General features: G+C 43.2%; 1 protein-coding gene across 5 annotated transcripts in view; it reads left to right on the top strand.

Moving 5' to 3' along the window:
- PDE1C (phosphodiesterase 1C) overlaps window positions 1-25367 on the top strand; it is a 257604-nt gene that overhangs the window by 149983 nt on the left and 82254 nt on the right. The gene's annotated exons all lie outside the window — the stretch shown is intronic.

Genomic DNA, 25367 nt, shown 5'->3' with positions numbered 1-25367 from the left:
CATTCCTTGTCAAGGGCTTGAGTCTCAATTTGTCAGCCAAGAGAATGTGAACTGAATTGCCAGATTTGCAAGATCAATTCTGTGTACCTTTGATTAACCTTTCTCTCAACCCGCCCCCCCCCCAATAGTACAGCCTTGGGGAAGTGGATAAGGCTGGTGGGCTGGATTCTTATCTCCCCCACTTCCTGTGGTGCCATGAACTTTCTTGGTTGTGCCAACTCTGTATGCTAAAGGAACCAGATCTCCTGCTGCCACCTTTTAAAAAACTTTTAAGAACAGGACAGCTGGGAACAGTGCCAGTGATGACCTTGAACATATTGTTGTGCACCACCCCAATTATTATAATGTAATGTAATTATAATATAATATAATATAATATAATATAATATAATATAATATAATATCAGCCAAACCTCGGTTGTTGAATGTAATCCATTCCAGAAGCCCGTTTGGCTTCCAAAACGTTCGACAACCAAGACGCAGCTTTCAATTGGTTGCAAAAGCTTCTTGCACTCAAGCGGAAACTGCGCCGAACATTCGGGTTTCAAAAAACATTAGAAAACCAGGACACTTACTTCCGCCAGGTTTTCGGCATTCAGGAGCCGAAACGTACAATAACAGAGGCATTTGGGAACCGAGGTTTGACTGTAATATCATTTTTTTAAAAAGTAATTGTACTTTTATAAAGTCTACTTGCATGAATTGCCTGTTTGCATTAATGATATGGTATTGTACAGAATTATTGGTTAATAATAATATATATCCTAATTTATAGGATATGGTTACTATGTTGTTGTTGATGAAAACAACAACAGCAATAGCCCAGATGAACCATTAGCTATTGGATGATCAAGAAAATATGTCACCTCTTAGAAATGACTAAGCGACATGCATCTTGATTTTGTAGAAATACAGCTCTTAGTGAGTTGTCGTTTATTTTTTACTGTGTGGCTCAGGTTTCCCATTCATATCTCCCACGTCATGTCTGTTTGTGTATATTTCTCTCTCTCTCTCTCTCTCTCTCTCTCTCTCTCTCTCTCTCTCACACACACACACACACACACACACACAAACAGTGAAGAATAGGATTTGATGTAGTAGTTTCATTTTAAGGGGGGGAATCCTTTGAGAAGCTAAGCAGCCTTCTTGCCTAGTATTTAAACTAGGTGAAACATTTGGATCACTGCCTTTGCACTGGTCATAAAAAGGCTTGTAATCTTTCTTTCTTTCTTTCCTTCCTTCCTTCCTTCCTTCCTTCCTTCCTTCCTTCCTTCCTTCCTTCCTTCCTTCCTTCCTTCCCTCCCTCTCTTTCAAAAGCAGTTATTGCAAAGACTCTTTGTCACTGCTCAGGTGTTCCTTCTGGCACTATGATTTGTCACTCGAAGGCGTTGTGTCGTCAAACAGTCTCTCTCTGCTTCTGCAAAGGAGCCTGGGGAACATGTCTTGGAACATGCGGAGCAAATCCCTTGGCGCCTTGTGCAGTCTTTAATAGCAGTGGAGCAAAGAGGAGTTCAGCATGCCACAAGGTCCGGTGCCTTTCCATGCCAGCAAGTGCTTGTACCTGTTGAATATTTACCTGACACGCAACAGTTAAAAGCCCAAAAACTTCCTTTCTTCTGTTGGTTGGTGAAGACTTTCCTATCTTGGAAGGCTTTTGCCTAAAGTTTCTCTCCTGAACCTTTCTTTGCTGTGCTTCATATTGTTTATTTTATACTGTTCTATTAAAAGGTTCTGAATTTAAGTATCGTAACTTGCCCTGAGTAATGAGCATGCATTAGAAAGGGTGGGATAGAAATATATGAATATGAAAAATAATCCGACTTGTTCTCACCTCCTTTGGGTCACCGATAGGTAAAGGTAAAGGGACCCCTGACCATTAGGTCCAGTCGTGGCTGAGTCTGGGGTTGCGTTGGTGCTCATCTCACTTTATTGGCCGAGGGAGCCGGCATACAGCTTCTGGGTCATGTGGCCAGCATGACTAAGCCGCTTCTGGTGAACCAGAGCAGCACATGGAAACACCGTTTACCTTCCCGCTGGAGCAGTACCTATTTATCTACTTGCACTTTGACGTGCTTTCGAACTGCTAGGTTGGCAGGAGCAGGGACTGAGCAACGGGAGCTCACCCTGTTGTGGAGATTCGAACCACCAACCTTCTGATCGGCAAGTCCTAGGCTCTATGGTTTAACCCACAACGCCACCCCGTGTCCCTTGGGTCACAGATACTTTGGGGCAATTCATTGCTGTAGCCTGAGATTTCATCATGCCATGCATTTGGTCCCATGGCATGCTCTGAACACATGAGATGAATTAACCTTGCTAAAGCTGAGCAGATCTGAGTCGGGTCAGTGTCTGGATGGGACCCCACCTGGGAGCCCCATATATGCCATTTGTGTTCCATGCACAACAGATAAGAACATAAGAAGAGCTCTGATGAATCAGGGTGGGGGTCACTACCGAGAAGGTCCTCTGCCTGGTTTAATAATAATAATAATAATAATAATAATAATAATACTTTATTATTTATACCCCGCCCATCCGGCTGAGTTTCCCCAGCCACTCTGGGCGGCTCCCAATCGAGTGTTAAAACAATACAGCATTAAATATTAAAAACTTCCCCAAACAGGGCTGCCTTCAGATGTCTTTTAAAGATAAGATAGCTGCTTATCTCCTTCACATCTGAAGTTGGTTCCCTGTAACTTCACTTCTCCCAGTGAGGGAAATGCAAGAAGGCCCTCGGAGGTGGACCTCAGTGTCCGGGCAGAACAATGGGGATGGAGATGCTCCTTCAGGTATACAAGGCTGATGACATTTTGGGCTTTAAAGGTCAGCACCAACACTTTGAATTGTGCTTGGAAACGTACTGGGAGCCAATGTATGTCTTTCAGGACCAGTGCTATATAGTCCTGGCAGCTGCTCCCAGTCACCAGTCTAGATTAGTTGTAGTTTCCAAGTCACCTTCAGAAGAAGCCTTACATACAGTGCATTGCAGTAGTCCAAGCAGGAGATAACCAGAGCATGTACCACTCTGGTGAGACAGTCTGCGGGTAGGTAGGGTCTCAGCCTGCATACCAGATAGACCTGGACACAGAAGTGACCTGCCCCTCCATGGACAGCTGTGAGTCCAAAATGACTCCCAGGCTGCACACCTGGTCCTTCAGGGGCACAGTTACCCCATTCAGGACCAAGGAGACCCCCACACCTGCCCGTTCTGCCCCCCCAAAAACAGGGGAATCAACCTCAATCCATTAACTATAATGAAACGGGGGGGGGGGGTTCAAGGACTTTGTGATGGGGTATACGACTCTTCATATCAAGGTCAAAAGGTGAAAAATCCCACTGACCATGCCCAAGCCCGAGGCTGGGCCCAGGTGGGGCAGTGATTTTTGTTTACCTCACTTTGAAACTTCTGTAATTAAATGTTATTTAAATACCCTGGGGGAAAATGCAATCAATCATTGCTTTTGGTATCTGAAGTTGCTCTTTGGGCTTTTCAAACATGCTGAAATAAGATTGTTTCAAAGCAATGAAATGCAAATAATTTCTGTTTCAGCATGGTTAATTGCAAAACTCTTGTTGACATAAGCGACAATAGTAGAAGCCCAGGTTTGAGCTGCTTCTGAGCATATAATGGCTGATGTCTGCCTACAGATTGCCAACATGTTGACTGCAATGGCAGGGTTACATTTCAAAAAGCATTCGTTATGAATAATGCAATATGAACATCAAAGCCTGTTTTTCTTACATTACAGCTTCTCTTCCTAAATTAGAGCTCCTTTGGAGTTAGCCATGACATGACTATGACTGATGCCTCAATAATGTATTATTTAGATTTCTTTCATTCTGGAGTTCTCCTAGGTAAGGGCAGTGTCCCAGGCATTCAGTGTTTCATATTTAACCCTTGTAGAGTTATCGTTTGCAGTCAACTTAAGGTGAAGTGGTAGAGTTTGGTATAGTTAAGAGCATTTGAATTGGACCTGAAAGACCAGAGTTCATATCACCACTCAGCTTTCAGCCTTGTTGTTGTTGTTGTTTAGTCATTTAGTTGTGTCCGACTCTTTGTGACCCCATGGACCAGAGCACGCCAGGCACTCCTGTCTTCCACTGCCTCCCGCAGTTTGGTCAAACTCATGCTGGTAGCTTCAAGAACACTGTCCAACCATCTCGTCCTCTGTCATCCCCTTCTCCTTGTGCCCTCCATCTTTCCCAACATCAGGGTCTTTTCCAGGGAGTCTTCTCTTCTCATGAGGTGGCCAAAGTATTGGAGCCTCAGCTTCAGGATCTGTCCTTCCAGTGAGCACTCAGGGCTGATTTCCTTAAGAATGGATAGGTTTGATCTTCTTGCAGTCCGTGGGACTCTCAAGAGTCTCCTCCAGCACCATAATTCAAAAGCATCAATTCTTCTTTCAGCCTAGCCTACCTCAAATGGTTGTGGTGGGACTACAATGAGTAGGGGGAACACCAAGTAGGGCACTCTGAGCTCCTTGGAGGGAAGGAGGGGTATAAATTTATAAAATAAATAGATAGATAGATAGATAGATAGATAGATAGATAGATAGTATTGAGTGGCAACCTTTGGGGAAAGTTTCCCGGTTGTATTTTAACAGCCAAAGGAGGAATCTAGACCTGGAGTTATTCTTGCGTCAATCACCCCTCAGGCTATAATTTCACATAGAGAAGAGGATAGGACAGGGGAGTTAAGTTTGACCTTCTTCAAACCTTGTATTTCCCTGCAAAGGATACTGCCACAAGGTAACATGGAAACCTAGTTTCACAGAATTAGAATACAGCAGTACCTCAGGTTACAGACACTTCAGGTTACAGACTCCGCTAACCCAGAAATAGTACCTCTAGTTAAGAACTTTGCTTCAGGATGAGAACAGAAATCACACGGCGGCGGTGTGGTGGCAGTGGGTGGCCCCACTAGCTAAAGTGGTACCTCAGGTTAAGAATAGTTTCAGGTTAAGAACGGACCTCCAGAACGAATTAAGTTCTTAACCCGAGGTACCACTCTACTTCCACCCAGTAATCCCTGTGTGATCTGCCAAGATGAATGCGATAAGATTGCTACTTGAAAAGAGGACTTTTGTGGCTTTACAAGGCAATACAAGTCCCTGTATTTCCTTCCTTCCTTCCTTCCTTCCTTCCTTCCTTCCTTCCTTCCTTCCTTCCTTTTCTAAAATCAACGTTGCTATAGCATTTTTACTTGTCTAAGTTTGTGTTTGAACTAGCAGAAGAAACAGCTTCAGTTGTTCCAGGATGTAGATAAGCTGTTGCTTTGTCGCATTATTTCTTAGCGATCCCCCACCTCCAGGATTGGATCTCACATGGGAGTAGAAGCAGGGTAGTCTTCAGAACACGTGTTTGTCAGAAGCCCTTCTTACCTTTCCTCTCTCAAGAGGTTTCAGTGTATCTTGTTTCAGTGTATTAGTTTCAGCTTATTTGTAGTGGAGCCGTAGGTAGGTAGGTGGCAGGTATATTGACATTTATGGCACAGTGACACATAGGCCATATTGAACCAATTATTATTACAGTGGTACCTCTGGTTAAGAACTTAATTAGTTCCAGAGGTCCGTTCTTAACCTGACACTGTTCTTAACCTGAGGTACCACTTTAGCTAATGGGGACTCCTGCTGCCGCTGTGAGATTTCTGTTCTCATCTAGAAGCAAAGTTCTTAACCCGAGGTACTATTTCTGGGTTAGCGGAGTCTGTAACCTGAAGTGTCTGTAACCTGAAGCATCTGTAACCTGAGGTACCACTGTATTACCATTTATCCCCAGCCCTTCACCCTAAGGTCCCAGGGTGGATTACAACATTAAACACCCTATTGAAAACTGTTTAAAACAACTTACAATAATAAGGTGGCGGGCATCCAAGCTGAACCCCTCCCCACCTTTCCTCACCATGTAAAAAGAGTTTGTACTCATATGCCTCACAACTTCAGCGCACTAGTTCAGAGGAATTTGAAATTCAACAAATCCATTAATCTTTTCCTGTTTCCCTTCCCTTCCCTGCCCCCTGATTTGATTTGCAGCAACACGGGGGGAAGGCAATCAAGTGCAATTGCAGCTCTATCTAGCCTGTCCACTGTGATGAAACACAATTGCGGCGTTCCAGGGATATTTGATTTTAATCCAAAGTTTCTTGTTTGCGGGTTCTGGAGATTCTGTCATGTCCTTTTCAGCCTGTCTGAAGTATTAGTGAGTGGTGAATTGCCCCTTCACTGTCTCTTATTAGTCACATTCTGTTCACCACTATAAGTACGTAAATTACTAGCTTTCTTGCATTTTAATTTTTTAAAATAGCACTCCTTCAGAAAGAAAGAAAGAAAGAAAGAAAGAAAGAAAGAAAGAAAGAAAGAAAGAAAGAAAGAAACCTAGTAATATTGCCATGGGGAAGAGACACTGGCAAATTAGGGGGCAAATTAAAGCAACATTGGAAAGACCCTTTGCTAAATGGGACTTCCTTCTGAGTAAATATTGTGAAGGAATATCAGCCATGGGGAAGGGCATTGCTGCACTATATGAAGTGCTGTGTGGAATTTTTTAGTTTAATACCAATTTAAGTGAATTGTTGAAAAGCAATGCCAAGTAGAGCTAAAGGGCTTAGTGAGGGAGCAACCTAATACTGTTACCCCTAGTTCTCAGCAAGGAGAAAGGTTATTGTGAAATTCCTAAGCTCATTCCCAGGGCATTGCTACAGAAATGGAGTCTGACTTAATCTCATTCCCAGCCTCTAAATGAATTTTTGCTGTTCATGCAGGGGTTATGCAGGTTGTTTTTTTTTTGGGGTGGGGGTGGGGCAGTGATAGGTGGTAGCTACAGCTTTATATTAAAGGGGACCCCTGACCATTAGGTCCAGTCGTGACCTACTCTGGGGTTGCGGAGCTCATCTCGCTTTATTGGCTGAGGGAGCCGGCGTACAGCTTCTGGGACATGTGGCCAGCAGGACTAAGCCGCTTCTGGCGAACCAGAGCAGCGCATGGAAACGCCATTTACCTTCCCGCTGGAGCGGTACCTATTTATCTACTTGCACTTTGACGTGCTTTCGAACTGCTAGGTTGGCGGAAGCAGGGACCGAGCAATGGGAGCTCACCCCGTTGCGGGGATTCGAACCGCCAACTTTCTGATCGGCAAGTCCTAGGCTCTGTGGTTTAACCCACAGTGCCACCTGCGTCCCAACAGCTTTATATTATCAGGGAGTTAATTTTCTCATATTGAAATCCTTTTGTTGGGAAAGGGGCAGAAGGAGTTGAGAGAAGAGAAGCCAAGGAGAGAGACGCTCTAGGGAAGGGGTGAGAAACCTATTTGAGGTCAACGGTTTCATTTTGGGGGCTGCATGCCAGCAGTGGGGCGGAGTCAGAGGAAAAAGTGGGCAAAGCTACAGCTGTCACATTTCAGCTGTGCAAAAGGTTTTGCACACTCAGTCTGTCGTGGTCTAGTCTGCTGTTAGGCAAGGCAGGCCAGGAGTTACAGGACCATGGATAGCTCCAGGTGATCAACTTGCTCCAGCAAAGATCAGAGCAAATTGAGACTTTTAAAGCAGGGGTCAGCAAACTTTTTCAGCAGGGGGCCAGTCCACTGTCACTCAGACCTTGTGGGGGGCCGGACTATATATATAAATATTTTAAAAATGAACAAATTCCTATGCCCCACGAATAACTCAGAGATGCATTTTAAATAGAAGCATACATTCTACTCATGTAAAAACATGCTGATTCCTGGACCATCCATGGGCCAGATTTAGAAGAAGATTGGGCCAGCTCCGGCCCCCGGGTCTTAGTTTACCTACCCATGTTTTAAAGCATCTGCCTCTCCTGGGCTCCACACCCTTGTGTATAACTTTAGGATTCTGGCCTGAAGATGGGCCCTGCTCCATTGCATAGCCTTGTGCACTCCCTGCGCTTCTGAATAAGGGAAGTGGGAGAGCTTTGGTTTCTCAGTTTCAGGGGAAGGTGCCAGTAAGATTCTAGAGATTCTGCAGCCTCCAGCTCAAGAGTCTTGGTTGTTGCTGAACTCTGGGGTCAAGAGACGTGATATATTTTAGCCAGGCAAAACGACTCAAGGTCACCCAAAGCAGGGTTGGTGTGGAGTGCAGCCTTCGTAGAGGTTCCCAATCCTTGCTCTGAGAAAAATCTCAGGGTGTCTGATCAACCTGCCTATAATCCATTTTTGCTTGCTCAAATGCAGAAATTAGGGTTGTCTTGCAGAATGTATATTTGGCAAGAGATTTTGGATTCTTGGGCACAAGTTCTGGTGTAAAATGTTTGAGAAATCCAGTCTTTCTAGAAGGATTGCATAGGGACACTTGGATGACTGATAGTTTTCATTGTAGGAATGGTGAATTTCTGATGGAAATTCATTTGTTGTTGTGAGTGACCTAGCTAATGTGGACAGAATATTGTTTGTGAGATTTGATATTAGCAGGAACCAAAGATATTCTCAGTCCATGTGATGTGTTTTGAATACACCGTAACGTTTTAATTGTTAACTGTACTCCTCTGTTGTGCTGTGTAAATTATTATTTTAAATTAATGGAGTATTAAATGGAAGACCAGATCCAACAGATAGCAGTTTCTGTTTCTATGGAAATTTCTTTTGAATGTCATTTGGAAAAAGGCATCAGCATGGCAATGTAATGAAAATGAATATGCAAAAAAAAAAAAAAAGTCTCATTCGTTTGTTATACTTCAAACAATAACACAGATGTCTTCCCTATCACATTTATTCAGTGTAATTACACTGAGTACTTGAGACCTTGAGCTTCTGTTAGGGTTTTATTCATAACAACAAAACAAGCTGATGGTTTCTGCTGTGGGATTCTGCACTGGAAAGTGGCAACCCAGGAAGAATCTCAATGATTTCTAGCTTTGCAAACACTTGTAACCCTAAATGCATAGTAACTTTGGAGCAAGTCCTGTTGAATGCAGGGGGACTTAGAAGTTACAATCAAGTAGGAGCAGAACCAAAGGAGAAGACAGATTTCTAAGAACAGAGATTGGCCATTGATGCACCGCTTCCACCCCTCTTTCAGAGTTGGGATACCAAACAACTAACTAGGACCATCCCCATTTCAACTGCCAAACATGCAGGTGGACAGAAATGGCAGCGGTGAAACATCCTGGGGCATAGAGAAGCTGAGCTGGCCTGTCTCATGGGGACTGCAGCCTTAGCCTCCAGTTCAGCTATGTAAAGATTCTAAAAAATATATACATAGCAAAACATCACTGGACTCAATAACTCTCTCTCTCTCTCTCTCTCTCTCTCTCTCTCTCTCTCTCTCTTACTTTTCCAATATTTGACCATTGCCCAAGATTTCTTGTATTTTAATACTTTGTTGGATGCCTCCCAGAGTGGCTGGGGAAACCCAGCCAGATGGGCGGGGTATAAATAATAAATTATTATTATTATTATTATTATTATTATTATTATTATTATTATTATTTCTACCATTACCCATCTTGGATTATCAATAATTGTCAGCTTCATGTGGAGAGGGCCCTGTAATTTTTGCATCTTTAAATGCTTATGGGTCAGGATGCTGTCAGCGGCTCCCAGCTGGTTGCCCAGGAAAATATAAAGACAAGGAAAAGTTTCTTACAGTCCTTTTTTATTTCAAACTTTATAGAGAAAGGCTATAGAACCCAGCCTCTTGGATAATGGCGTTCTCCCGAGTGAATCTCCACCCCCCTTCTCTCCCACTTCCTCATTCATCATCATCATCACCTCCTCTACAGGTGCTGCTATGTTCCCTCTGTCTTTGAGCTCTTTGCTCTCCTACTTTCAAGGCTCGCCGGGTTCTGGAGATGGAGAGTCTGGAATGCTTTTGAATGACAACGTGTCAGCCGGGTGTTGCTCTGGCTCTCCCATGATTTCCCAACTTTCCCCCTCATCTGCCTCTGAGCTGCCACCTTCCTCAAACCCCTGTTGTAAATCTATACTGTCTTCCTCTTCCTCCTCCCTGGAAGAGTCAGGATGGGGAGGCGGTCTCCACCATTCCTCCTCTGCCCAGTCCCTGTCATTATGAGAGGATGATGTCCTGCGTCAGAAAAAGTCATGCTCTGAACAGTACGCCTCAAATCTCAGGGCACTGTAGCAGCAGGAGGTGGGGATGAGCCAGGGATCTCCTGAAACAGTAGGATGGACTCCTTGAGACTGCAGTGGATCAATTTTTGAATGATACTCTTTTTTAAAAAAAAAAATAATCCTCCTGTTCATTCAGGAGCTTTAAATGCATTCTGAAATACCTAATGAAGTGACTGTACCACAGGACTTGGGGTTGTTTTGTGTTCTTCTAATGAATGAAGACTTGTGTTCTGGTCAGGTGAAGTATGTGTTATGTGTTCTGGTCAGGTGAAGTAAAGGTCCACTTTCCATATAACAGCACTGCATTGCAGATTTTACGTTCTGAATAGGTACCTGCTTTAAAGAAGCTTGCCTGCGTTTCTCAAGTCAAATATTGAGAATTCACAAAACGTCCTTTCAAAATTGTGGGTTGTATCCAGTGTAAGCACTCCGACATATATGTTTGCAGAAAGGTAATCTTCTAACTGTTCCTCCATGTGCCTCTTCTGGGGGTTGAAGAATCCTTAGGAAAAACCTGAATTATTGCATTGGGAAAGGCAAGCTGGAAGGAAATGCAATCGAGGTATCTTAGGCACATGGAGAATTACAAGACTGCATTAAAATACATTTATCTTTCACTTAGTGGAGTGAAATATGATATTCTACAGCAATCTGGAAGATTTTTCAGATTTCACACTGGCTGCATTCAAAATCCATTGCCAAACTGGCTTTGCAGTATGTGAACAAGAAGCAGTAAACTTTATGCTCACGTTCTACCTTCCTCTTGCCTGCAATAATTTCCTGACTTCTGATTTATTGGCAATGGTTTCTTGGCAACCCATAATTGTATGTGAATGTGTCAGACTATGGTTTGCCCACAAACTATGACCACACAGTTGTCAATATGTGTGAATGTAGTCTCTTTGTTCACGTAAATGGATAGACGTTGTTGTAGCAGGTGGTACCTCAGGTTACATACACTTCAGGTTACATACGCTTCAGGTTACAGACTTCGCTAACCCAGAAATAGTATCCCGGGTTAAGAACTTTGCTTCAGGATGAGAACAGAAATCGTGCTCCGGTGGTGCAGCAGCAGCAGGAGACCCCATTAGCTAAAGTGGTGCTTCAGGTTAAGAACAGTTTCAGGTTAAGAACGGACCTCTGGAACGAATTAAGTACTTAACCCGAGGTACCACTCTATTGACAAAGAACCCTAACAACTTTCAGAATTTATTATGCTAAAGGAAATTGTGAAGTTTTGTAGTATTCCAGCAATTTCATTCTATTGTTTCATCTATTTTGAGAAAATAAAAGTTATTCACGCTTGCTAACCCTGAAGCCTCAATGCTCCTGGTTTTGATTATTTAATGTATCTAGCCTGATGTAATCGGGCTTGTTGACTTCATTTGAATCTGTTTGATATGTTTTGTAATGAAACTGCTCATGGCGTGTTTTGTATTTATTTTGAGGCATGGTCCACTGGAAAAACAAAGCATTTAAGAAGTTTACCACAGCATTCCACTGTAGGTGGAAACCGAAAGTTACAGGGCTATCATGTAAGACAGATCAAATTCCCATTCCTGTTTGACAGTTTTGAAGCATTTCGCTAGGTTTAAAATTGGAATGATTTTTCACTTCAGCGCTGGGGAAAACAGACTTTGAATTCTCGTTGACAATGTATGTGTTCCATTGGATTAAAACGTCGGCTGCTGAAACATGTAGCTGAGCCCCTAGCAAGTTTATTGTGTTGGATTTTTTAAAATGCCAAATTGTGAAAATATATATATATATGGAAGGGGCAACATAATATATTTCAAATCAGTAAAGGAAGATGTAGAAACAACATGTTCTAAAATTGCTGGTGTTTAGAGAGACTCCATGTAATGACTCCTCCATACTAGTTCATGATTTCTATTCTGTTTGTGCCCGTTCCTTGATTGATCATGATAACTGTGAAATGGGGAAAAATTGGCCTATTAAACTGGCGCCTGACAAATAATCTCTGCTCGTAATTGCTTGTGATTTGCAAAATGATCTGCTATTGTAATACAGAGATTGATTTCCACACTTAGAGATGGACAAGGAGCAATTTTCAGAAGAGCCTGTTGAAACAGCACCTGGTGGCTAACATCAGGTTATATTTTATTGTAGAGAAGGGTGTCAAGCTTGGGTTGGTATGCACTAGGGAAGAACCCTCTTTCTCTTCACAAATAAATTTATAGAAACGTAACCTGTACTCGGGTAGCTTTAGCTGACAACCCATTGATCTCCATTGTGCGTGAGAGGTCTAGTTTTTCCTGTGCTGTTTAAATGACAAACTTTCCCCTTTTCTACTGTTGGGATTTCGCTTCCAAATACATATACAGTGCTTTTAATACTGCCAAAGGTTTTGTTTTGTAGATGGCCACATTTTAGGTGTATCGCAAACCAGGGTGCTGTTTCTAATGTTTCTATTTGTCCATCTCTACTTGTAGCATCCCGTGTGACCAAACAGATTTACAGGTAGAGTTGCCCAGCAGCTGGGATAGCTCGGTCAGTAGAGCATGAGGCTCTTAATCTCAGAGTTGTGGGTTCGAGACCCGTGTTGGGCAAAATATTCTTGCCTTGCAGGGGGCTGGATTAGATTACCCTTGTTGTCCCCTCCAGCTCTACAATTCTATGATTCTAATGCAATTGCTAAGGTGAGCCAGGAAGCCCCAGGCTCATATATTTCCTCATCCTCACTGGCTATGTGGCCTTGAATGGTTTGTCTTTAGCATTTGGGTTGGCACTCACTACTAGGGTGAAGCCTGGCCTAAGATGGGCCACCCCAGCAATTTATACTATACAGTGGTACCTCAGGTTATATATGCTTCAGGTTACATACGCTTCAGGTTACAGACTCCGCTAACCCAGAAATAGTGCTTCAGGTTAAGAAGTTTGCTTCAGGATGAGAACAGAAATCGTGCACCGGCAGTGCGGCAGCAGCAGGAGGCGCCATTAGCTAAAGTGGTGCTTCAGGTTAAGAACAGTTTCAGGTTAAGTTAAGTACGGATTAAGTACTTAACCTGAGGTACCACTGTACCTCACAGGGACGCGGGTGGCACTGTGGGTAAAACCTCAGCGCCTAGGGCTTGCCGATCGCTTGGTCGGTGGTTTGAATCCCCGCGGCGGGGTGAGCTCCCATCTTTCGGTCCCAGCTCCTGCCCACCTAGCAGTTCAAAAGCACCCCTAAGTGCAAGTAGATAAATAGGTGCCGCTTTATAGCGGGAAGGTAAACAGCGTTTCTGTTGTGCTGCGCTGGTGCTGGCTCGCCAGAGCAGCTTTGTCACGCTGGCCACCTGACCCGGAAGTGTCTCCAGACAGTGCTGGCCCCTGGCCTCTTAAGTGAGATGGGCGCACAACCCTAGAGTCAGACACGACTGGCCCGTATGGGCAGGGGTACCTTTACCTTTACCACTGTAATCGAGTTGCTCCTGGAATGTATTTTTGGGCTAAAGAAGGGTCCCAAACCTGAAAAGGTTGAAGGCTTAGACTGACCACATTGTGACTCGTGTACCTGATAAGAATATGATATGATAGCCATGTTCAAATATATAAAAGGATGTCACATAGAGGAGGGAGAAAGGTTGTTTTCTGCTGCTCCAGAGAAGCGGACACGGAGCAATGGATCCAAACTACAAGAAAGAAGATTCCACCTAAACATTAGGAAAAACTTCCTGACAGTAAGAGCTGTTCGACAGTGGAATTTGCTGCCAAGGAGTGTGGTGGAGTCTCCGTCTTTGGAGGTCTTTAAGCAGAGGCTTGACAACCATATGTCAGGAGTGCTCTGATGGTGTTTCCTGCTTGGCAGGGGGTTGGACTCGATGGCCCTTGTGGTCTCTTCCAACTCTATGATTCTAAGAAAATTATTCAGGTTATGTGTGCGATGTTCTTTAAACACTGCAGATACGCTCTATGAATGCAAAGCCATTACTCTATTTTCTTGATACATTATTCTGATGGGGAATTCTTCTTTATGCTTTCTGATTTGATCCACCAGATTTTACATTTTCCAAATGTTCTGATGTACGTAGTTCTCAGCCCTAAAATAACCCATATAAAATAGGTACTTTGAGATTTCTTTTTTTTAAAGGGTTGTCTCCAACTATGTTCTACTTAGAATAGATCCATTAGAATTAATATACCTGTGTTAGTCATGCCCATTAATATCAGTTGGTCTACTCTGAGTACAACTAGCATTGGATACAACCAATAATGCAAGCTTTCATACTTAAGTTTAGATTAATGAAGAAATGAGACGGATTGAATCACGTTACACTGACAGTGCAATCTTGTGCATGCTTACTTGGAAGTGAGGATTATTGTCTTTAATTGGGCTTACTCCCAGGTAAGTCTGTTGGGAACTGCAGACTTGCTGTGCAATCCTCTGCATGTAAGACCCTTTGCAAAAGAAAGTCCAACTGAGTTCAGTGGTAGAACTTTCTTCCAAGGTGGAATCCAGACACATATAAACAATGCTATGAAAATGCTTTTTTTTAAAAAAAAGTTTTGAAAAATATATTGAATTTGCCATAGCTCATCATCGCCATCTAGTGCACTTTACAACACACGTAAAATGTTTTATTTGCAGCTGTATACCCGAGTCCTAAGTAACCTTAGATTTCCATTTTTGAAGGGTGTACTTATTCTTCGAAATATTTTGCTTTTTTGTGTGTGAGAGAGATAAGGGAAGAGAAATGATCCCCCTTCTAGGAAGGAAAGCATGTAAAAATACATTTTGCACTTCCAAATTTTACTTGAATGAATGAACATAAATACTTACACACCCATCTCCTTCTTTGAAGTTATTTAGAAAACAGGCTTTCAGTAGGGAATATATAAAGATCTGATTTATAGAAACCCTTCTGTGTGAGAGATAGGATGAGGGGAAATCAAAGTAGGTTTTTTGTGTTTTTTTACTATATTTCAAATTCATTTTGCACATTCCCTTTTAAGGCAGTAACCAATTATTGACAGAGTAAGTATATAGGTCTACAGAGAAATCCAGTAAATACAGAAGCTGAAGAGAATCTCCTGCAGCCTTCCTGGCTTTTCCTTTATATATATAAAAACAACTAATATTAACTTGCCTTTGGCAAGGAACCTTTGAATGATATATATTACTGTTGCTTTGAACTTATTTGTGAGCTCTTGTGCCCTTTCTTGTGCATTTCCCCTGGGAAAAGCCCTATAGGTTTCCTGAAGAGAATAATAATGTAAGGATCTAACCCAAATGTGCAGCTGAGAACTGGTGAGGTTTTTCGTTGGATAGAATTGCTCACGAAAGGACTTACACTTCAAGGTTTGGGAAGACAAAAACTTACCATCCATGATTCAGTGGTTTGAACATCTTCCTACTACAGTGGTACCTCGGGTTAAGTACTTAATTCGTTCTGGAGGTCTGTACTTAACCTGAAACTGTTCTTAACCTGAAGCACCACTTTAGCTAATGGGGCCTCCTGCCGCCGGAGCCCGATTTCTGTTCTTATCCTGAAGCAAAGTTCTTAACCTGAAGCACTATTTCTAGGTTAGCGGAGTGTGTAACCTGAAGCGTATGTAACCTGAAGCGTATGTAACCCGAGGTACCACTGCATTTCCAAATTTGAAATAGTACAGTCATCAGTCTTGTTTAGATACCTATTTGGGCATAGAGACAGCTTATATTAATGTATATATTTCAGTTAGAATTCATGGATTATTCTTATATATTTTTTATGGATTATTCTTATTGTTAATGGGTGGTCGCATGTCCCCCTCTTTTCTTCCCTTACATTTGCAATCAAGTTTTTTAAAAACAAAAACAACATGTTTTCGAATCATGCATTTGTGAAATCTCTTTTACCAAAATCCAGGCTTTCCCTCAATTCAAATCAAGGTCACAGTGCAGAATGAGGTGTTCTTACCGTCCCATGTGCTACCATTTCTTGTGAAAATCGCCTGCCCAAGGCTGGTCCATTTTTTCTCTCTTTACCAAACTCCTTTGATTTCAGAAATGTTCATCCTAGACGAAGGCACTCCTTGCCTCGTCGTTCAAGCAAGTCCTGGAATATACATTGTGTTGCCTTGCTTATGAGTCAGATGCAATTCGGTAATGGGAAATAAAAAGGTAAAGGGACCCCTGACCATTAGGTTCAGTTGTGGCTGATTCTGGGGTTGCGGCGCTCATCTTGCTTTATTGGCCGAGGGAGCTGGCGTACAGCTTCCGGGTCACGTGGCCAGCATGACTAAGCCGCTTCTGGCGAACCAGAGCAGCGCACGGAAACGCCGTTTACCTTCCCGCTGGAGCGGTACCTATTTACCTACTTGTACTTTTGATGTGCTTTCGAACTGCTAGGTTGGCAGGAGCAGAGACCGAGCAACGGGAGCTCGCCCCGTCGTGGGGATTCGAACCGCTGACCTTCTGATTGGCAAGTCCTAGGCTCGGTGGTTTAACCCACAGCGCCACCCGCATCCCAATAAATACTTCGTTATTATTTTTATTTTTCTAAATAAAACACATTTAATCCTTGGAGCCATTTAGCATCTGGAAAGCAACTTGTTAAAAACGTAAAGCACTTCTAATCCTGTGAGCTGCTCAGAGGCTAAAAGAGCTTTCCCCCTATAGCATGATTAAGTCACATCTGGGGAAATGAACTTTGATGGGGGTGCACTGCCCAGGAATTCAAGGCCTTTTATCCTTCTTGGATGCTCATACTGGTAGCTGAGGTGGCAGGCCTTTGTCTGAATGATTCTGTTATCCCTACAGAATAGCACTAGATTTTCCCTCAGCCCTTTTGCAATTTCTAGATCATTATGGAGCTGGGGATCACCGACTGACCCAGGACATTTTTCACTCTCGCCAGAATAAGCTACTGGCAAAATCTAGACTCATTAATCTGTCTTTATAAAGACTAGAACTGCATTGTGATAAAGTGTTCTCTTTCAAATAACTCTGGCTCTGTGCGAAAGCATTCGTTGAAAGCTGGTGATGATTTTCTCTCCCATCTGCTTAATAGTGATAGGTAGGAACACCAGTAAGTAGGTTGGTATAACCTAGGGAGTTGGTGCAGTGTCAGATTTACGTATAAGCTAAACAAGCTATAGCTTAGGGCCCCGCTCTCTTGGGCCCCCCCCCCAAAAAAAAATTAAATAAAAAAACTGGATGTACATTTCCAAAATATAAGATAAAAAACAAATAAAATAAAAACCTACATACAGCAACAATGTTTTGTGTTGTGTAGGCACCTATTTGTTATGTGCAAATGGCTTTAGATACCTGTTAGGTCCATAAATTACCATATAGCATATATTCAACACAAAAAACAGTGACAATTTGTTGTTGACAAAGGACAGCTGGATATATAAAGGGCCCCATTACCTTCAGTAGCTTAGGGCCTCGTCAAACCTAAATCTGGCCCTGTTCGTGACATTACTTTACTTGTTCATAAAATTTAGCCAGTTCACACTAGCATAGGCGCCAACTATGGGGGCCCCTGGGCACCCACAAAAAATTGAGCTCTGAGGCCCTGCAAAACCTTGGAAGTGACATCAGAAGCCCTGCCAGGTCTCCGACGCAACTTCTGGTAGAAACTGGAAGTCACATGAGACCTTCGAGGCCCTGCAACGCCTCACACGCTGATGTAATGTGACATCATGACATCACGACATCACGTTATATCGCAGGTGGCATCGGGCACCCATAATCTGGGGCCCAAGTTGGTGCTCCTGCACACAAGCATGTACATCTCTTGATTTCATGGCACATCTAGTTTAGGAGCAAAGGAGGCATGAGTGACATGTCTCATGTAAAGCAGAGGAACTGTAAGCATCTTACCTGTCAAGGTACACATTCTGCCATATTTGTACATGACCCATAGAAGGCTGATTGCCGAAGAATTGATGCTTTTGAATTATGGTGTTGGAGAAGACTCTTGAGAGTCCCATGGACTGCAAGAAGATCAAACCTCTCCATTCTGAAGGAAATCAGCCCTGAGTGCTCACTGGAAGGACAGAACCTGAAGCTGAGGCTCCAATACTTTGGCCACCTCATGAGAAGAGAAGACTCCCTGGAAAAGACCCTGATGTTGGGAAAGATGGAGGGCACAAGGAGAAGGGGATGACAGAGGACAAGATGGTGGGACAATGTTCTTGAAGCTACCAGCATGAGATTGACCAAACTGCGGGAGGCAGGAGTGCCTGGCGTGCTCTGGTCCATGGGGTCACGAAGAGTCGGACACGACTAAACGACTAAACAACAACATAGTGTCAACTTTTTAAAAACATGTCTGGCACTTAAACTAGGACTGTGAGCACCACCTTTTCTGTAGTTTAAGAACGGTTTCCTGTAGTTTCGAAGAACCTGATAAAATAGTCTCCTTTTTCTTACTTTGTACTCTGTTTTGTTTGCCAGCAACTGCTTGGGGAATGTTGTCCTGCCTCAGCACCAGGCAAAAGTCTTCTCTTCACATTAATGGATATTCCATTTTACTTTATAGAGGTGATGTTAAATAGCCTGCAAAAACTAGTTTTTAGAAAAGTCTTGTTCTGGTTACTAATTCAATCAGAGGTGTCTATATCCTCATTTATCCAGCCATAGACAATCTGGCCAAAAAGTCAATTAGCAAGCATTTGTTTCATTAGTAAAGAGGCCTTTTCTTTTTGAAAGATTTAAGGTCAAGTACGATGGCAATCTCCTGCCAACCTAGCAGTTCAAAAGCACGCGGGTGGCGCTGTGGGTTAAACCACAGAGCCTAGGACTTGCCGATCAGAAGGTTGGCAGTTTGAAAGCACGTCAAAGTGCAAGTAGATAAATAGTTACCGCTCCGGTGGGAAGGTAAACGGCATTTCCGTGCGCTGCTCTGGTTCGAAGCTGTACGCTGGCTCCCTCAGCCAATAAAGCAAGATGAGCGCCGCAGCCCCAGAGTTGGTCACGACTGGACCTAATGGTCAGGGCTCCCTTTACCTTTACCTTTACGATGGAAATATTACTACCTTATACAGTCATACCTCGAGTTGAATGTGCTTCGCGTTGAGCACGTTCTGGTTGCGCTCCGCGGCAACCCGGAAGTAACGGAGCGCGTTACTTCCAGGTTTTGCTGCTTGCGCACGTGCAGACACTCAGAATGACGTCATGTGCATGTGCAGAAACGGCGAAAAGCGACACGCGCTTGCGCAGACATGCCGTCGCTAGTTATGTTTGCTTTTAGATGCGAATGGGGTTGCGGAATGGATCCCGTTTGTATCTAGAGGTACCACTGTATTGAAAGCTGGGACCTTAGAAGGCTGTGCCAGTTGCATGTGCTGTGGTTTTGAGCTACTTTTGAAGGATGGCTGTGCTTCAGTTCACATATTGTTTGGGAAAGTGCAGGTTTGATTTCAGTTTTAATAATAATAATAATAATAATAATAATAATAAATTTTATTTATACCCCACCCTCCCCAGCCAAGGCCGGGCTCAGGGAGGCTAACAAGCAATTATAAAAACAAGTTGAATGAATACAACTTAAAAACAAGATTAAAATACAACATTGAAACATTGAAATTCTCCTCCATCCCTATCTTACCTCGACACCACTTTACCTGTGCCTGAATCACTTCCCATTCATGAATCTCATCCTCTTCATTAGAATATTTGCAAAGTTCAAACAGAAATCCTGTGATTCAGCTGTGCTATGCAATGTCCTTCAAACCACATCAGGGCTGCCTCACATTGTCTGTGCAAGACAGTGGATATAGAGCAGGCACAGTGCCAGATTTATGTATAAGCTAAACAAGCTATAGCTTAGGGCCCCACTCTCTTGCCCCCCCCAAAAAAAAATTAAAGAAAAAACCCTGGATGTACATTTCCAAAATATAAGATAAAAAACAAATAAAATAAAACCTACATACAGCAACAGTGTTTTGTGTTGTGTATGGACCTGTTAGGTCCAAAAATTACCATACAGCATATATTCAACACCAAAAAACAGCAACAATTTCTGTTGACAAAGGACAGCTGGACATATAAAGGGCCCCATTACCTTCAGTAGCTTTGTTGTTGTTTAATCATCTTAGTTGTGTTTGACTCTCCATGATCCCACGAACCAGAGCATGCCTTTGGAAACACTCACTTTCTTCTCAAAGCCTCTCCTTTTTGATGTCCATGGAGTTTTCTTGGCAAAATACTGGAGTGCTTTGCCAGTTCCTTCTCCAGGTGCATCACATTTAGTCAAAACTCTTGGCTATGACCTGTCCGTCTGGGGTGACCCTGCACGGCATAGCTCATAGCGTCTTGAAATTATTCAAGGCAGTGATCCATAAAGGGGTTCAGTAGCTGAGGGCCTCATCAAACCTAAATCTGGCCCTGAGAAGGGAACACCATGTCTAGGCTACCTCATTGTGGTCTGAAGGAATTTCTTACTGCTTTTCATCCTGTGTATGACTTTATTTCAGTCTCTGGGACTTTAAGGCAGAGCCCCTTTACCCAGAGCTGAAGTGAAACAAGAAATGTGTCCTGATTTATAGAAGCTTGAACTGGGTTGGGTAATAAATCCATAAAATCAATTTCTTGTCCGCTCTGAAGAATAAGCCACTTCTTTTCCTCTGGCATAGCCAGATAGAGCAGATGTAACCCAAATGAAATATTGCTCTTAATTAAGCATCACTAATGTAGCCGGGGTTTGCAGTGGATAAAGTAGATGGTGAAATCGGTGAGTGTGCCAGTATTTGGAGAATGCATCACCTTCAGCCCAGCATTTGACACCTGAAGATTTGTCAGTTAATGTTTGGCAATGTCTGACAATTGACATGCAGCAGCATCCGGGATCTGTCATGCAGAACTCAGTGTTCAACAATACATGCCAATTAAGGAGGTTGAATCCAGAGCAAGCTAGCTGCTCTTAAGCCCCAAGGAAATCAACGTACCTGACATGAATTAAATGTAAATCCAGTTGTTTTCAATGGAAGCTAAAAGCGCTGAACACTTAGGTAAAGGTAAGGGGACCCCTGACCATTAGGTCCAGTTGCGGACGACTCTGGGGTTGCGGCGCTCATCTCGCTTTATTGGCCGAGGGAGCCGGCGTACAGCTTCTGGGTCATGTGGCCAGCATGACAAAGCTGCTTCTGGCGAGCCAGAGCAGCGCACGAAACGCCGTTTACCTTCCTGCTGGAGCGGTACCTATTTCTCTACTTGCACTTTGGCGTGCTTTCTAACTGCTAGGTTGGCAGGAGCGGGGACTGAGCAATGGGAGCTCATCCCATCATGGGGATTTGAACCGCCAACCTTCGGATCGGCAAGTCCTAGGCTCTGTGGTTTAACCCACAGCACCACCCGCGTCCCCCAAGGTAAAGGACCCCTGACCATTAGGTCCAGTAGTGACCGACTCTGGGGTTGCGGCGCTTATCTTGCTTTATTGGCCGAGGGAGCCGGCGTACAGCTTCCGGGTCATGTGGCCAGCATGACTAAGCCGCTTCTGGCGAACCAGAGCAATGCACGGAAATGCCATTTACCTCCCCGCCAGAGCAGTACCTATTTCTCTACTTGCACTTTGATGTGCTTTCGAACTGCTAGGTTGGCAGGAGCAGGGACTGAGCAACGGGAGCTCACCCCGTCGTGGGGATTCGAACCACTGACCTTCTAATCGGCAAGTCCTAGGCTCTGTGGTTTAACCCACAGCATCACCCGCATCCCTATACATGGGAATAAATCACGTTGATTTCAGTGGAGATGCACTGTTACTCTGGATGCAAGCCAGGGTAACAACTTCACTACTTCTGATGGCAGATTTTACAGTGTTTTCATTTTCATTTTTCCTGTATTGGCTTTTCTGCTAATTTTTGTGTCTCTCTGTTCTAATTCATTGCATTACAGGTTTTATCTTTTTTTTAAAAAAATCACCATGATTTTTTCTTTTGAATTGCCCTGTGTGGTACATATGCATTTGACCTGTAGGATGTAAATAAAACCCCCCAAAAAAATAAGAAAATGAAAAATACACATATACAGCATCAAGCATTAATCTAGTGTTTAGATTAATATATTTTATATGAGCTTGGTTCATCAAAAAGTTTTTAAAATCCGATTTAAAAATTTCATTTCAACTCTAATAAATGTTATAAAGAGCAGATTATACCTTCAGGTGAAGAAAATTAATTAAAGTAGGTTTGCTGTGCAGACATGCCAGTGTTTGTCTTTTATTTAGTAAAGTGAAACAGATCTAAGCATGCTTAATGTCACTAAAATCTACAGAGCTAAGTGCTCTTAACTTTGTTCTGAATTGTGACCAGTATGTTTAAAAAAACTTGTAGCTTGATGCAATGGATGCAAAAGTAAGGATTAATAATTATGCACTGAAATATTAAAATAATTGATTTTGGTGTGGTATGACATGTTTTCTAGAAAAGAACACAAGGAATGCATTATGTATGTATATGTATGGAATAAGTAAAGGGGTCCCTGACCATTAGGTCCAGTCGAGGACGACTCTGGGGTTGTGGCACTCATCTCACTTTATTGGCCGAGGGAGGCGGCGTACAGCTTCCGGGTCATGTGGCCAGCACGACTAAGCCGCTTCTGGCGAACCAGAGCAGCACACGGAAACATTGTTTACCTTCCCGCTGGAGTAGTATGGAGTAGCTGGACCATAAAGAAGGCTGATCGCCGAAGAATTGATGCTTTTGAATTATGGTGCTGGAGGAAACTCTTGAGAGTCCCATGGACTGCAAGAAGATCAAACGCATCCATTCTTAAGGAAATCAGACCTGAGTGCTCACTGGAAGGACAGATCGTGAAGTTGAGGCTCCAATACTTTGGCCACCTCATGAGAAGAGAAGACTCCCTGGAAAAGACCCTGATGTTGGGAAAGATGGAGGGCACAAGGAGAAGGGGACGACAGAGGATGAGATGGTTGGATAGTGTTCTCGAAGCTACAAACATGAGCCTGACCAAACTGCGGGAGGCAGTGGAAGACAGGAGTGCCTGGCGAGCTCTGGTCCATGGGGTCACGAAGAGTCGGACACGACTAAACGACTAAACAACAAACACTTCGTGCTTTCAAACTGCTAGGTTGGCAGGAGCAGGGACCGAATCTGATCGGCAAGCCCTAGGCTCTGTGGTTTAACCCACAGCGCCGCCCGCGCCCCATATGTATGAAATAGCTTCACACATAACGATAGGGTAGCTGAATGCAACACTTCTAGCATGCAGTTATCCTTCGGGGAACTCTGTGATGTGAAAAGCAGACAGAAGGTTTATTTGTCCTAGTTTTTAATTTCACTCAGTAGGGTCAGTCCTAAAAGACTATGACAAACATGGGGATTAGTAGAGGATTTCCCTTGGCACATGGTCACATTATATCACTCTCCTCCCAAATTGGTGTCCCCCTCCTGCCCCCCCCCCGCCCTATTGCTCTGCAAACATGTTTTCTACATAAGGTTTGATTGTTTTGCCCTGTCAGCTTCTCTGCGCAATTTAAAATTCTGATCCTTCTCCCGTTTTGTAAAAGAAACAAGTACGAATTCAACTAAATCTCCAAATCTCATCCTAGGAACTATATGTGTGGCCAGTGCTTTTTTCTAAAAAAAACCTAATGTTTAGGGGTACTCTCATTTTCCTACTCATATTGAAATGACCTCAATGAGGCCAAACTTAGATTCACAAAATGTTTAGGGGTATGTGTACCCCTCCATCCTGCCAGAAAAAAAGCACTGTGTGTGGCTACTTCTTCTGATGGGAAAAAAAAAGTAGTGTTTAGAAGGACAAACCAAACCAATGCATTGGTTAGAATAAAGGACTAGGACCAGAGAGACCCTGGTTCAAATCATCAGTTAGCAATTCGTCAAATCAGTTCCTTAGAGAAAAGCTGGAAAATAAAGTCAATAATAAAAATATAACATCATATAATAATTTGTGTTGTTATAATTGTGTCAATCAACATTATTTCTTTATTTGCTCTATCCCCCAGAATTTCTAAGCAGCGTACATAGAGATTTTTAGAAACCTGTTGGCTAAAATAAATGAAAATTAATCATAAACACAGAGAACTTCTTTAAAATGCCTGCTGAAATAGAAAAAAATAGTTAATGAGCTGGGTGCCTGCAAATTCTCATCTTTTTCATCTTCCAACATCCATTTACCATTAAATGGCTTTGCAGGATTTTAGAAGTATTTCTTGTCCATTTTCAGAACTTTATTCACTAGTAGAAGCTGAGGTCCCCTACAAGTTCTGAAGCCTCTGCCAACGATTGTTTCAGGTCACTGGTGTACATCCATTGCTCTTTGCATCCAAAATAAACTATGCATTGCCAGAGGGTGGTGCTGGGAGCCAGAAAAGCAGCTTTCTGTGGGCTCCTGCAAAAGTGTCCAGAACCAGTAACTGTCACAGGCTTCTGAACCAAAGTGGGCTGTTCAGCAGTTGCAGTATGAACCAGTGTCGATTCTTAGTTCATTCAGCAACCTTCAGACGTTATGTTCCCTCCAATCTCTTCTGTGGAGTATGAAGCTCAGCATTTGGCATTTTCTGGACAGAGCAGGATGAGAGCCAAGCCACTCCAATTCCATTCCCTTCTTTTCCTGGGGAAAGCAGCTGTCAAGTCTCTATTCTGCACTGCATTTTGTATTATCATGGCTATCCAACTCTGCATACATATTTTCATTTGTCAGATGCATAGGTGAATCTGCTTCCGAAATCTGCTTCCAATAGTAGCCTGGCCTGGCTGAGTTCCCATAATAAACTGTGTGCTACGTGACAGATCTATATCAAAAAGGACAACTGATACCTTCTTGGTTAGAGAAAAGGGAATGGAAGCTATTGAGTTTGTGCTGTCATTTTCTGTTTTTGGCACTGCTTTAAAATGCACTTCCTTCTCCCAGACCTCTGGGGGAAATAGATTTGTTGAGGTCTATCTGCTGTATTGATATTTTTTAGTTTTCATGTTTGTAAGCTGCTCTGGGAACATAACAGAAATGGAGGTGATAAACAGCGACAACAATATTTGCCATGGCAATTGAGTCAGAAAGATATGCATAAAAGGTAAAGGGACCCCTGACTCTGGGGTTAACTGACTCTGGGGTTGCGGCGCTCATCTCTCTTTACTGGCCGAGGGAGCCGGCATACAGCTTCTGGGTCATGTGGCCAGCATGACTAAGCCGCTTCTGGCAAACCAGAGCAGCACACGGAAATGCCTTTTACCTTCCCGCCGGAGTGGTACCTATTTATCTACTTGCACTTTGATGTGCTTTCGAACTGCTAGGTTGGCAGGAGCAGGGACCGAGCAACGGGAGCTCACCCCGTTGCGGGGATTCGAACCGCCGACCTTCTGATCGGCAA

This window comes from Podarcis muralis, chromosome 12 (genome assembly GCF_964188315.1).
Source record: "Podarcis muralis chromosome 12, rPodMur119.hap1.1, whole genome shotgun sequence".
Classification (NCBI taxonomy): Eukaryota; Metazoa; Chordata; class Lepidosauria; order Squamata; family Lacertidae; genus Podarcis; species Podarcis muralis.
This window is presented reverse-complemented; position numbering and strand designations above follow the sequence as displayed.